The following is a 10618-nucleotide window of genomic DNA, read 5'->3' on the forward strand; positions in this document are numbered from 1 at the left end:
GGCAGGGACACATCTCCCAGCCAAGGACCCCCTGGGCCCGCAGAGGCCGCGACAGGTTCCCCCCACGGAGGGAACCAACTCTGCCGCAGGTTGATGTGGACTTCAAGCCTGCAGAACGGAGAGCCCATTTCCATTGCTTAAAGCCACCCAGTGTGTGGTATTTGTTGTGGCCCCTTTACACTCCCTTCCCTCCCTCTCCCAAGTCCAGTCCGCAGTTCGCTCATCACCAGGCTCTTTTCCATGACTCCTTGATCAGGCCTTTTTATCGTCCTCACCACAGGTTAGAGCACAGCAGACTGAGCCACCCAGAACTGGCCCCTCCGGTGAACCAGCCCCCTGCGGATTCACAGACCGCTGGGCCTGGAAGGGACCTTGTCAAGCAGTCCCATGAGGTGGCTATTCAGCTTGTTTCTCCAACAACCCCAGGGGCTAGAAGCTTGCCACACCCCCGTGCAACTCATTTTATTTTTGGACAGCTCTGACTCAGGGAGTTCTTAGATTGAGCTGACACCTGGCTCCCAGCAATGTCTGTCCACTGCTGTTGGGGGTGAGAGGAAGCGTTTTCCCCTATCTAGCCCCTATAGCAGCAGTCTCACTCCCATGGCTCATCTCTGGAGCACAGTCTCATCTTCTTTAACACAGGCTCTGTGCCTTTTGAGGATGACCCTGTTCTGTGTCCTTAGGACTCCGCCCCTCAGGGATGACTGTAGAGTTCTGAAAACGATTGTTTTTATCGTCTGGCCCCTAGCCCCTAGCTCCTAGCTGAGTTCCTGGCACAGAACAGGGCCTCAGTATGGGAATGGATGTGGATGGAGATAATGGAGGGGAAGTGAGCTGGAAGGGGAGAAGGAAAACAGGGTTGCTGGTCACAGAGTGGAATGTGTTCCCCAGGGATTTGCCTCAGCCAGGGGCCTGCACAGTCACTGTTAGCACTGGCCCCACCTTTGTTCCCAGTCGAATATCCACTGGTGCCATCTCTCCCTCCCAGGCCAGGACTGCTCAGTGGATCTAACATTACGCCCTGACAGCCCTGTCCAGCCCATGGAGCAGAGAGAGGGTTCTCAGCGAGGGGAAGCAGGATGGCCACCTCCCTTCCCTTCCTGAGTTCTTTCCACCACAGTGTTCAACACCTGTGTTGCGTCTCCTGCCCTGTCAGCAGGAGCCTAGGTCAGTGATGGCAATCCTGTTTTCAAGGGAATACACAAACTTCCCTGTATGTTCTAAATTATTGGGCAGATTTGCTTTGTTCCTGCTTGGGCTGGGAAGCATCACTGAGTTCAGCAGCCCTGAACTCAACTGTGACTGGGCCCTTAATTAAGCAACAGCTTGCTTTCAGACCCTCTAATGAAAGGGACTATGATTGTATGACATAAAATGTTTTATTACAGTCAATTAACTAACAAACATTGGAACAGGATGTGATGAAGAGTTCTCTGAAGAACCTTGGAAACGTATTTCCCTCATCAAGAGTTAAACTTTTGTCTCCTGTACTGGTTCTTCCACTCCCAAACCCACAACAAATGAATGCAGATGAAGATGACTTTGGTAGCACTTAAAAAAAAATAGTTTGTAAAATTGTGAGGGCCAGTACTGCTTTTTTTTTTTTTTTTTTTGAGACAAAGTCTTGCTCTGTTGCCCAGGCTGGAATGCAATGGCACAATCTCTGCTCACTGCAACTTCCACCTCCTGGGTTCAAGTGATTCTCCTGCCTTAGCCTCCCGAGTAGTTGGGACTACAGGTGCCCACCACCACACCCAGCTAATTTTTGTATTTTTAGTAGAGATGGGGTTTCATCATGTTGGCCAGGCTGGTCTCAAACTTCTGACCTCAGGTGATCTGCCCCCCTCAGCCTCCCAAAGTGCTGGGATTATAGGCATGAGCCACCACGCATGGCCTGCTTTTCCTTATCTTTCAGAGTAGTTGAACTACTTTATTCCTCAGGGTGGCCCAAATAAGATTTTCAAATGCCTCTAAACAGAGCTCTCCTTCTGTTCCTCTGCTGAGGTTTGCTCCTGTAGGAAGTTATCTGGACCAAACAGCCCGAGCTGTTTGGTGTTTAGCTGCATTGGTGTTACATTTCCTGTGTATTGAGGGTTTGGCTGCCAAGAGGTGAATTGTAGATGGAATCTTTCATTCTGGTTTCATTCTGGAAGTAGCTATTGAGCTCAAGGCAAATCATATATTTAAAGAGATTTACATGATTTAAGGATAATCTGGCATTTATCTCTGCTCTCTTTTTGAAGACTTCATTATCATGGTTGCCTGACCCAACACATTTGGAGGAGGAGAGGGGACACTTTTATTGTACCCCATCACGTGGCTGAGTCATTTGGCTCTCCATTCACTGGAACAGATGACTATGGGCAACACCATTGGGTTTCTCACCAAGGACAGAATTCCAAAGCAACCATGGCTTCCATGGTTGGCTCACCCAGCCTGCCTGAGTCATCAGCTAGGTCCACAGAGTAGAGAAGTGGGTAGTGCCCCCGCCTAACATCTGGGAAAATTCCCAAAAGTTTTCACTTCATGACCACTGAGTCAGCAGCAACTCTTTTCTTGCCAAGAATAGCACATTGTTCTTTTCCTTTTCAGGTAATCCCTCCCCGGAAAGAGAAGATCACAGATTTTGTCGTATTAAATACATTGTAGAAATTCATGGTAGCAGGGGCAAGCTCATTTAAACAAAACAGAAAGTTTCAGAGAAAAAGCCAAGGACAAAGATTAATCATTTTCTGCTTAAGAAAAATGGCTTTGATTTGCAACCATGGAATGCTCCACTGTTTCTTCTCTTTAAAGACATCTACTGAAAGGATTCCTTAACCTTACCAAGTGGCGAAAATACTTTTCTGAGAAGATTCACAGGGCATAGGCCCCCCTAGGGTACACAGAGATTTCATTAGTCCCTAGATGTTTCCTGACCCTTTTAAAAACTGGTTAAATTCAGAGACTCTAGGCAATTACTTCTTTCAGAACCTATGAGGCAAAAACAAATGAAGAACGCAGGACATGCAGTGTAACAAACCTTGGAATGGTAAGTAGGAAATATGAGTTAGTTTTTTGGCTATGCTATGAATTTACCTTGTGCCTGCCAGAAATCACTCAGTCTTTTGTGACTGCAAATTTTCTGTAAGTGTTAACTGGTTTGGTTTATAAATTATTGCAAGAAGTAAGGGAGCAATGTCATGTATTATAATTTCATTGTGTCAATTTTGCCAAATTATCTTGCATTTTGTTATTCTATGAACTCATAATGGGATAAGGAGTATAGGCTTTGATTCAGAACATATGTGATGTTGCTATAAATGCTTCATGGAAAACCCTAAATATATTTTGAAGCCTACATAGTCAAAAGTCACCATTGGAAGACTTTTTTACTTTATTATTGTATTTATGCTCGTTAGCACTCATTCTTGTTTGAAACGTCTCAAATGTGTAATTTTATTATTTTATTTGACTGTTGTCTCCAGATTGGTCTGAGGACTCCACTTTCTTCACTGCCCATTCATCTTCATACTGCTCTCATATATTTTTTAAATTGGGATACGTAACGATCCTTAGTTTATAAATTCAACTCCACTTTGCCATACACAGTGTTAGGCTTGGGCAAACAATTAGAACTTGCCCTTCTTGGCCAGGCACGGTGGCTCCCGCCTCTGATCCCAGCACTTTGGGAGGCCGAGGCGGGCAGATCACGAGGTCAAGAGATGGAGACCATCCTGGCCAACATGGTGAAACCCCGTCTCTACTAAAAATACAAAAATTAGCTGGGCATGGTGGCGTGCGCCTGTAGTCCCAGCTATTTGGGAGGCTGAGGCAGGAGAATCACTTGAACCTGGGAGACGGAGGTTGCAGTGAGATTGCGCCGCTGCATTCCAGCCTGGTGACAGAGCAAGACTCCGTCTCAAAAAAAAAAAAAGAACTTGCCTTTCTTTTTTTTTTTTTTTTTTTTTTTTGCTCAAGGAACTCAGTCTGCAGTGGTTGCTCATTGTCTAGGATGAAGTCCAAATCCCTTGGGCCTTCACAATCCAGCCCGATCTGTTTTTCTCGTCTCCTTTTCTTTTTACATCCACTTGCTTTCCGCTGTGTTCTTCACACTAGTCACACTGCCCTTCTCAGGGTGTCAGAGCACCCTATATTCTGTCCCTTTTTCATGCCTTTACTAATCTATGTGAAATGCTATCCCTTATTCTTGCTCTTAAATTACCCCAGTTCAAAGGTCATCTCCTTCTCCGACTCCATGCAGGCCGAGTCAGTGTTCACCTTCACGGAGATCCTAAGGAACGGTTTGCATTCCTCTGTCTCATTGTATCATCATTCTCCAAAGTGTCCTCTGCTTTGGCCTCTTTGGGAGCAGGTGCATGTCTTCCTCCTCTTTCTCCCCTGACAGCATAACTTAATGAATACAGTGTCTGCCGTAAGAGGCCCTCGATACATGTTGGTTATGTAAATCAAAGAAAATGACCAAGGCGAGTCTCGATGATTTAGGTTTATTTGCCAAGGTTAAGGATGTGCTCAGGAAAGAACACAGATCCACAGGAAGAACTGTGGTCCATGCTTTTTCCAAAGAGGGTCTGGGGACCTCAATATTTAAAGGGAAAAAATGAATATTGGAGAAAGAGAACTTTTTTTTTTTACAAAGGGTGTGGGTGGATAAGAAGCAAGCAGTTGCATTCTTTTGAGTCTTTGATCAGCCATTTACATGTGAGAGGGTGGTAGAGGTACAGTCACTTATACATTCACTTATACATTCAACGAATCTGCATTTTTTACATAACATAAACATAGGGCAGAGGAAGCAATCAGATACGCCTTTGTCTCAGGTAAGCAGAGGGATGTCTTTGAGTTCTGTCCTTTGCCCCATACCTGCAAAGATAAGCTATCAATGTACATTGCCAGGGTGAGATTCGACAGAACTGTTTTAGAGTAAAGATCTGGGCGCCCACAGGAATTTCCCTGTGGGCAAACTGTGAGGGAGGTCTGTAGCTTTTTTATCTTATAGCTATCTATTTAGGAACAAAATGGGAGGCAGGTGTGCAAGACCCAGTTCCCAGCTGGACTTTTCCCCTTTGGCTTAGTGAGTTTAGGGTCCCAAGATTTATTTTCCTTTCACAGTTGAATCAGGGAATAAATGAATTAACTGTTCCTAAATTCGACCTCCCCAATAATGGTGCCCATAACAACATGAATTTCTTGGAAAGCAATCTGACTATATATCTTGTTCTGCATGGCTAAGGAAGGCATTAGCAGCTATAATGCTGGAAAGGAAATAATAGAAATAAGAAAGACTGCTGAGTCAATAGAGAATGCATTAAAAAGAGGAAATTGTCCTGTCACCAGTCAGAAATCTTTATTGAGGTCTGTTATGTGCCAGGTCCTTTTCTAGGTATTGTCTATTGCTTAGTTTATTGCATAAATAAACTACAGCAGGTACTGTATTTGCTCTTTTCATTTTAATTTAATTGTTTTTTGAGATGGAGTCTCGCTCTGTCGCCCAGGCCGGAGTACAGTGGCGTGATCTCAGCTCACCACAAACTCTGCCTTCTGGGTTCAAGAGATTCTCTTGCCTCAGCCTCCCAAACAGCTGGGATTATAGGCACACGCCACCATGCCCAGCTACTTTTTGTATTTTTAGTACAGATGGAGTTTCACCATGTTGGCCAGGCTGGTCTCGAACTCCTCACCTCAGGTGATCCACCCGCCTCGGCCTCCCAAAGTGCTGGGATTACAGGTATGAGCCACCATGCCTGGCCTCCTCTTTTCATTTTAGGTTCAGAAACTTTTCTTTGAAAAGTTCATTGTTAGGCCGGGTGCAGTGGCTCATGCCTGTAATCCTAGCACTTTGGGAGGCCAAGGCAGGTGGATCACCTGAGGTGAAGAGTTTGAGACCAGCCTGGCCAACATGGTGAAACCCTGTCTCTACTAAAGATACAAAAATTAGCCAGGCATGGTGGCAGGCACCTGTAATCCCAGCTACTCAGGAAGCTGAGGCAGGAGAATCCCTTGAACCTGGGAGGTGGAGGTTGCAGCAAGCTGAGATCATGCCATTGCACTCCAGCCTGGGTGACAAGAGTGAAACCCTGTCTCAAACAAAACAAAACAAAACAAAGTTTGTTATTAGATACACACATACACACATGCACACACACACACACACGCACACACACACACGTCCACCCCTCATTTCGTGTGTCTCTCCCAGCTCTGGCTCTGGGCTCCAGGAGAATGCTGTTGCTGTTTTCACAAAGGCATAGCTTCCTGTATCAGGTGCACCTGTGTTAGCAGGTGTTTTTATCAAGTGGTGCTCTAGATAGGACTCAAGACCTTCTTTGCTCTCCCGTGGCTGAGGCAGGAGGGGGGAATCCCTTAGTAGGAACCACAAGGCTCTCACAGGATAAACTGCTGTCTTGTTGGTTTCTCTCCCAAGGACTTCGCCAGACTTCATCAGAAGAAAGCAGTGCGAGAGGGGACTGCAGAGGAGAGCTGGGGCTGGGGAAACCAGCAGCAGGGGCCATGTGGGCAGGTGGTTTCTGTGTGAACCTCTGATCTGTGCAACATAAACAGGAAATGTTGAAGGCTTCTAGTGCTCTTTTTTGATGTCAACAACATTCTACGGGACAAAAGAGTTTGCCTCTCACTGTTTCTCATATATGGAGGTTTTCTAACTAGCATCCTGAATGGAATTGAATTAAAAATAAAACCAAAGTAAAAACTAGCTTTATCTCTAGATTTTAAATTTTTCATTCTTTTTTATGGTGGCACCTATACTGTTACCTTGTAGGTACCAACTAGAATGTTCTTTTTAACTGCCTGTCATTCATGATTTACCTACTTGGAAGCTTAACCCTGTCCAAGACTGGACCCTAGTCAACACAAATTTCATCTTAATTTTTTTATGAAGGTCTATCACACCCCTAATATTCTGACATTCTCAAATACGCTGCTCAGCTGTGCTTGTCAAAGGCAATTGTGTTTGCTACATTTCAGAAGAGAGTCCAGACAGAGTCCATTTGGCTCTGTGCTAGGAACGGCTGCAGTGCAAGACTGTGGAGCTCTATGGCTGACCACAGCTGAAACTCACTTTGATCTTGCTAGATGCCACCAAGTCGGAAAAAATTAACTAAGACTGCAGGGTCAAAGAGAACGCATAAAAGCATTAACTGCTTTTGTTTCATGTTTCCTCTCCCTCCATAGAGGGACAGAGAAATTAAGAAAATTGCCGGATGTGGTTGCTCATGCCTGTAATCCCAACACTTTGGGAGGCCAAGGTGGGTGGATCACCTGAAGTCAGGAGTTTGAGACCAGCCTGGCTAACATGGTGAAACCCCGTCTCTACTAAAAATAGAAAAATTAGCCAGGCATAGTGGCGCGCCCCTGTAATCCCAGCTACTTGGGAGGCTGAGGCTGGAGAATCGCTTGAATCCAGGAGGCAGAGGTTGCAGTGAGCCGAGATTATGCCACTGCCCTCCAGCCTTGGCAATAGAGTGAGACTCAGTCTAAAAAAAAAAAAAAAAAAATAGAAGTTAAGAAAATTTATACAGAGTGGGCAGGAACAAAATCTTCTGGTGAATCAAATCTGCAGGCTTATTAAATGTGACAGTATGCTTCTTGAAGGATTAGAAATAAAATACAATTAAGTCAGTGCTATAATAGCTCTAAGCAGAACCAAGCACAGTGTCTTTTCCTCCCCCTCACAAGTACTGAACTCTTCTTTCAATCTTTTCAGCTCTGGGACTAGGCCAAGCCCTTCCCTCCTGGGATAGTTGCTTTAGGAGCCAACCAAGCAAGCCCAGCCAGCTCTCAGGGAGTCGAATGGCCTTTCACACCCAAGGCCAGTCTGCTCACCAGGCCTCCCATCCCTGTCACCCTCGGGCCCCTGAACGTGCAGCCTCTTTCCCCACTGTCATCTTCCGGCCTCTCCGTGTAGCTTCTCCTCGGCCGCCCTGCCTGCTGGGCATGCCAGCCTCCATTCCTCACACACTGCTTATGTGCAGGGTGATACTCGGGATATTTGAGAACCCAAACGGTGTGAACAGGCCCCAACCAAGCAGGAAGGAAAATGGCTATCATGCAGGCATGGCTCCATGTCACTCAGAGAAGCCTCTGCTACCAGGTGTTACCCCTTTAGTTTTTGGGCTCACTGGGGAGTCCCAGGGGTGGTCACGAGATGGGGAACATTCTGGAGGCTCAAAAGAGTGGCCGTGCACAGAGTAGAACTGCTGTGTGTTGGTACACACCCGCCTGTCACATCAGCCAGTCTGAGACCCCAGATGCCTTCCCAGAATGTTGCCTGCAGTCCTCGCCTTAACAGAAGGCTGGGTTTTCTGTCCCAGGCAACTCACAAATAGTGGCCGGCAATTCCGTGCCATGGAGCACAGAGCTGGGCAGGAGTTAGGTTTCTGCTTGACTCCCAAGACGACTGCTGCTGTTACCATCATTCCCTCCATCCTGACCCATGGCCCAGGGTAAAAATTTCTTGAGGCTCATGTCAATGACATCCCCCTGTGTGCTCCTTCCAGTGGCTGCCATCTAGTAAGCTCTTGCTGGTCTCTAAATGGCATCAAGAACTTTGGTCCATATTTTTTCTCATTTAAGAAATATTTCTTAAGCATTCACTGTGCCAAACAACTTGCTGTATGTCCAGAGATGTATAAAACATGATTCTTGATGATTCTTGTCCTTAAAGGTAAGCTAGTATTTTCTGTTTTGTTTTTGTTTTTGTTTTTTTTTGAGATGGAGTCTTGCTCTGTCGCCCAGGCTGGAGTGCAATGGTGCAATCTCGGCTCACTACAACCTCTGCCTCCCGGGTTCCAGTGATTCTCCTGCCTCAGCCTCCTGAGTAGCTGGGATCACAGATTCATGCCACCATGCCCAGCTCATTTTTGTATTTTTAGTAGAGACGGGTTTTCACCATGTTGGCCAGGCTGGTCTCAAACTTCTGACCTCAGGTGATCTGCCCGTCTTGGCCTCCCAAAGTGCTGGGATTACAGGCGTGAGCCACCGCACCCAGCTGTAAGCTCATAGTTTAATAAATAAATATAAAACAAAGAATGGCCAGACTAGGTGGTAAATGCCTAAGTGGACATACAGTGTTTACAAACACAGAAACATGGACACGTGGAAATGATGATGTACTAGTTTCCTGTGGCTTAAAACAACAGAAATGTATTCTCCCACAGTTCTGGAGGCTAGACATCTGAAATCAAGGTGACAGCAGGGCCATCCTCCCTCTGAGACTCCAGGCAGAATCTTTTCCTGCCTTCTCCTAGCTTCCAGTGCTGGCCGGCGATCCTTGGCGTTCCCCGCTTTCCGCTGCATCACTCCAGTCTCTGCTGTCGTCCTGTGTTCTCCCCATGTGTTTCTGTCTTCACGTGGTATTCTCCTTTTCTTATGAGGATATTAGTCGTATTGTATTAGGGCCTACCCTAATGAGCTCATCTTAATTCAATATGCAAAGACCCTATTTCCAAATAAGGTCACATTTCCAGGTACTGGGAGTTAGGACTTCAACATATCTTTTTGGGGGACACAGTTCAACCCATAACAGTGGGATAGTCAGGAGAGCAGGGGAAGGACCAGAGAAGGCTGGCCAGACAGGCTTGGCGAGCTGGTAAACAGGAGTCAGCAGGGCAGGGAGAAGGGTGTTGTGTTGTCTGGAATGATGTATATAAACAGACTGGGGCCCGAGAGGGTGACACCTTTGGAAACTGCAAGGTGTTCAGTCTGACAGGCATAAAGGATCTATGCTCGGTAGTGGCAGAAGATAATCGTATGAGTTGACAGGAGCCAAGTCATGAATCTCATCGTCTCCCCACACAGGGGAGTGCCTGCATTCCTTTACTCCCCTTTTCTGGCTGACAGTGATCAGTCATCTCAAACCCCTACTTCCCCCTCACTTCCCACACGCAGTTGATCCCTCAGATCACCTGATTCTGCCTCCTAAAAATCTCCTAAATCAGGCCGGGTGTGGTGGCCCATGCCTGTAATCCCAGCGCTTTGGGAGGCTGAGGTGGGTGGATCACCTGAGGTTCGGAGTTCGAGACCAGCCTGGCCAACATGGTGAAACCCCATCTCTACTAAAAATACAAAAATTAGGCTCGGCGTGGTGGCTCACGCCTGTAATCCCAGCACTTTGGGAGGCTGAGGCGGGTGGAGCATGAGGTCAAGAGATCGAGACCATCCTGGCCAACATGGTGAAACTCCATCCCTACTAAAAAAAAAAAATGCAAAAATTAGCTGGGTGTGGTGGTGCACACCTATAGTCTCAGCTACTCTGGAAGCTGAGGCAGAAGAATCGCTTGAACCTGGGAGGCGGAGGTTGCAGTGAGCCAAGATCATGCCACTGCACTCCAGCCTGGCAACAGAGCGAGACTCTGTCTCATAAGAAAACAAACAAAAAAACCAACAACAAAAACAAAAATTAGCCTGGCCTGGTGGTGGGCGCCTGTAATCCCAGCTACTCCAGAGGCTGAGTTAGGGAGAATCTCTTGAACCTGGCGGTGGAGGTTGCAGTGAGCTGAGATCACACCTCAGTACTCCAGCCTGGGCGACAAGAGCAAAACTAAACACCATCTCAAAAAATAATAATAGTTCTCTTTGCCATCATTTCTCTTCCTGTGGA

The sequence above is a fragment of the Symphalangus syndactylus genome, chromosome 17 (assembly GCF_028878055.3).
Source record: "Symphalangus syndactylus isolate Jambi chromosome 17, NHGRI_mSymSyn1-v2.1_pri, whole genome shotgun sequence".
Lineage (NCBI taxonomy): Eukaryota > Metazoa > Chordata > Mammalia > Primates > Hylobatidae > Symphalangus > Symphalangus syndactylus.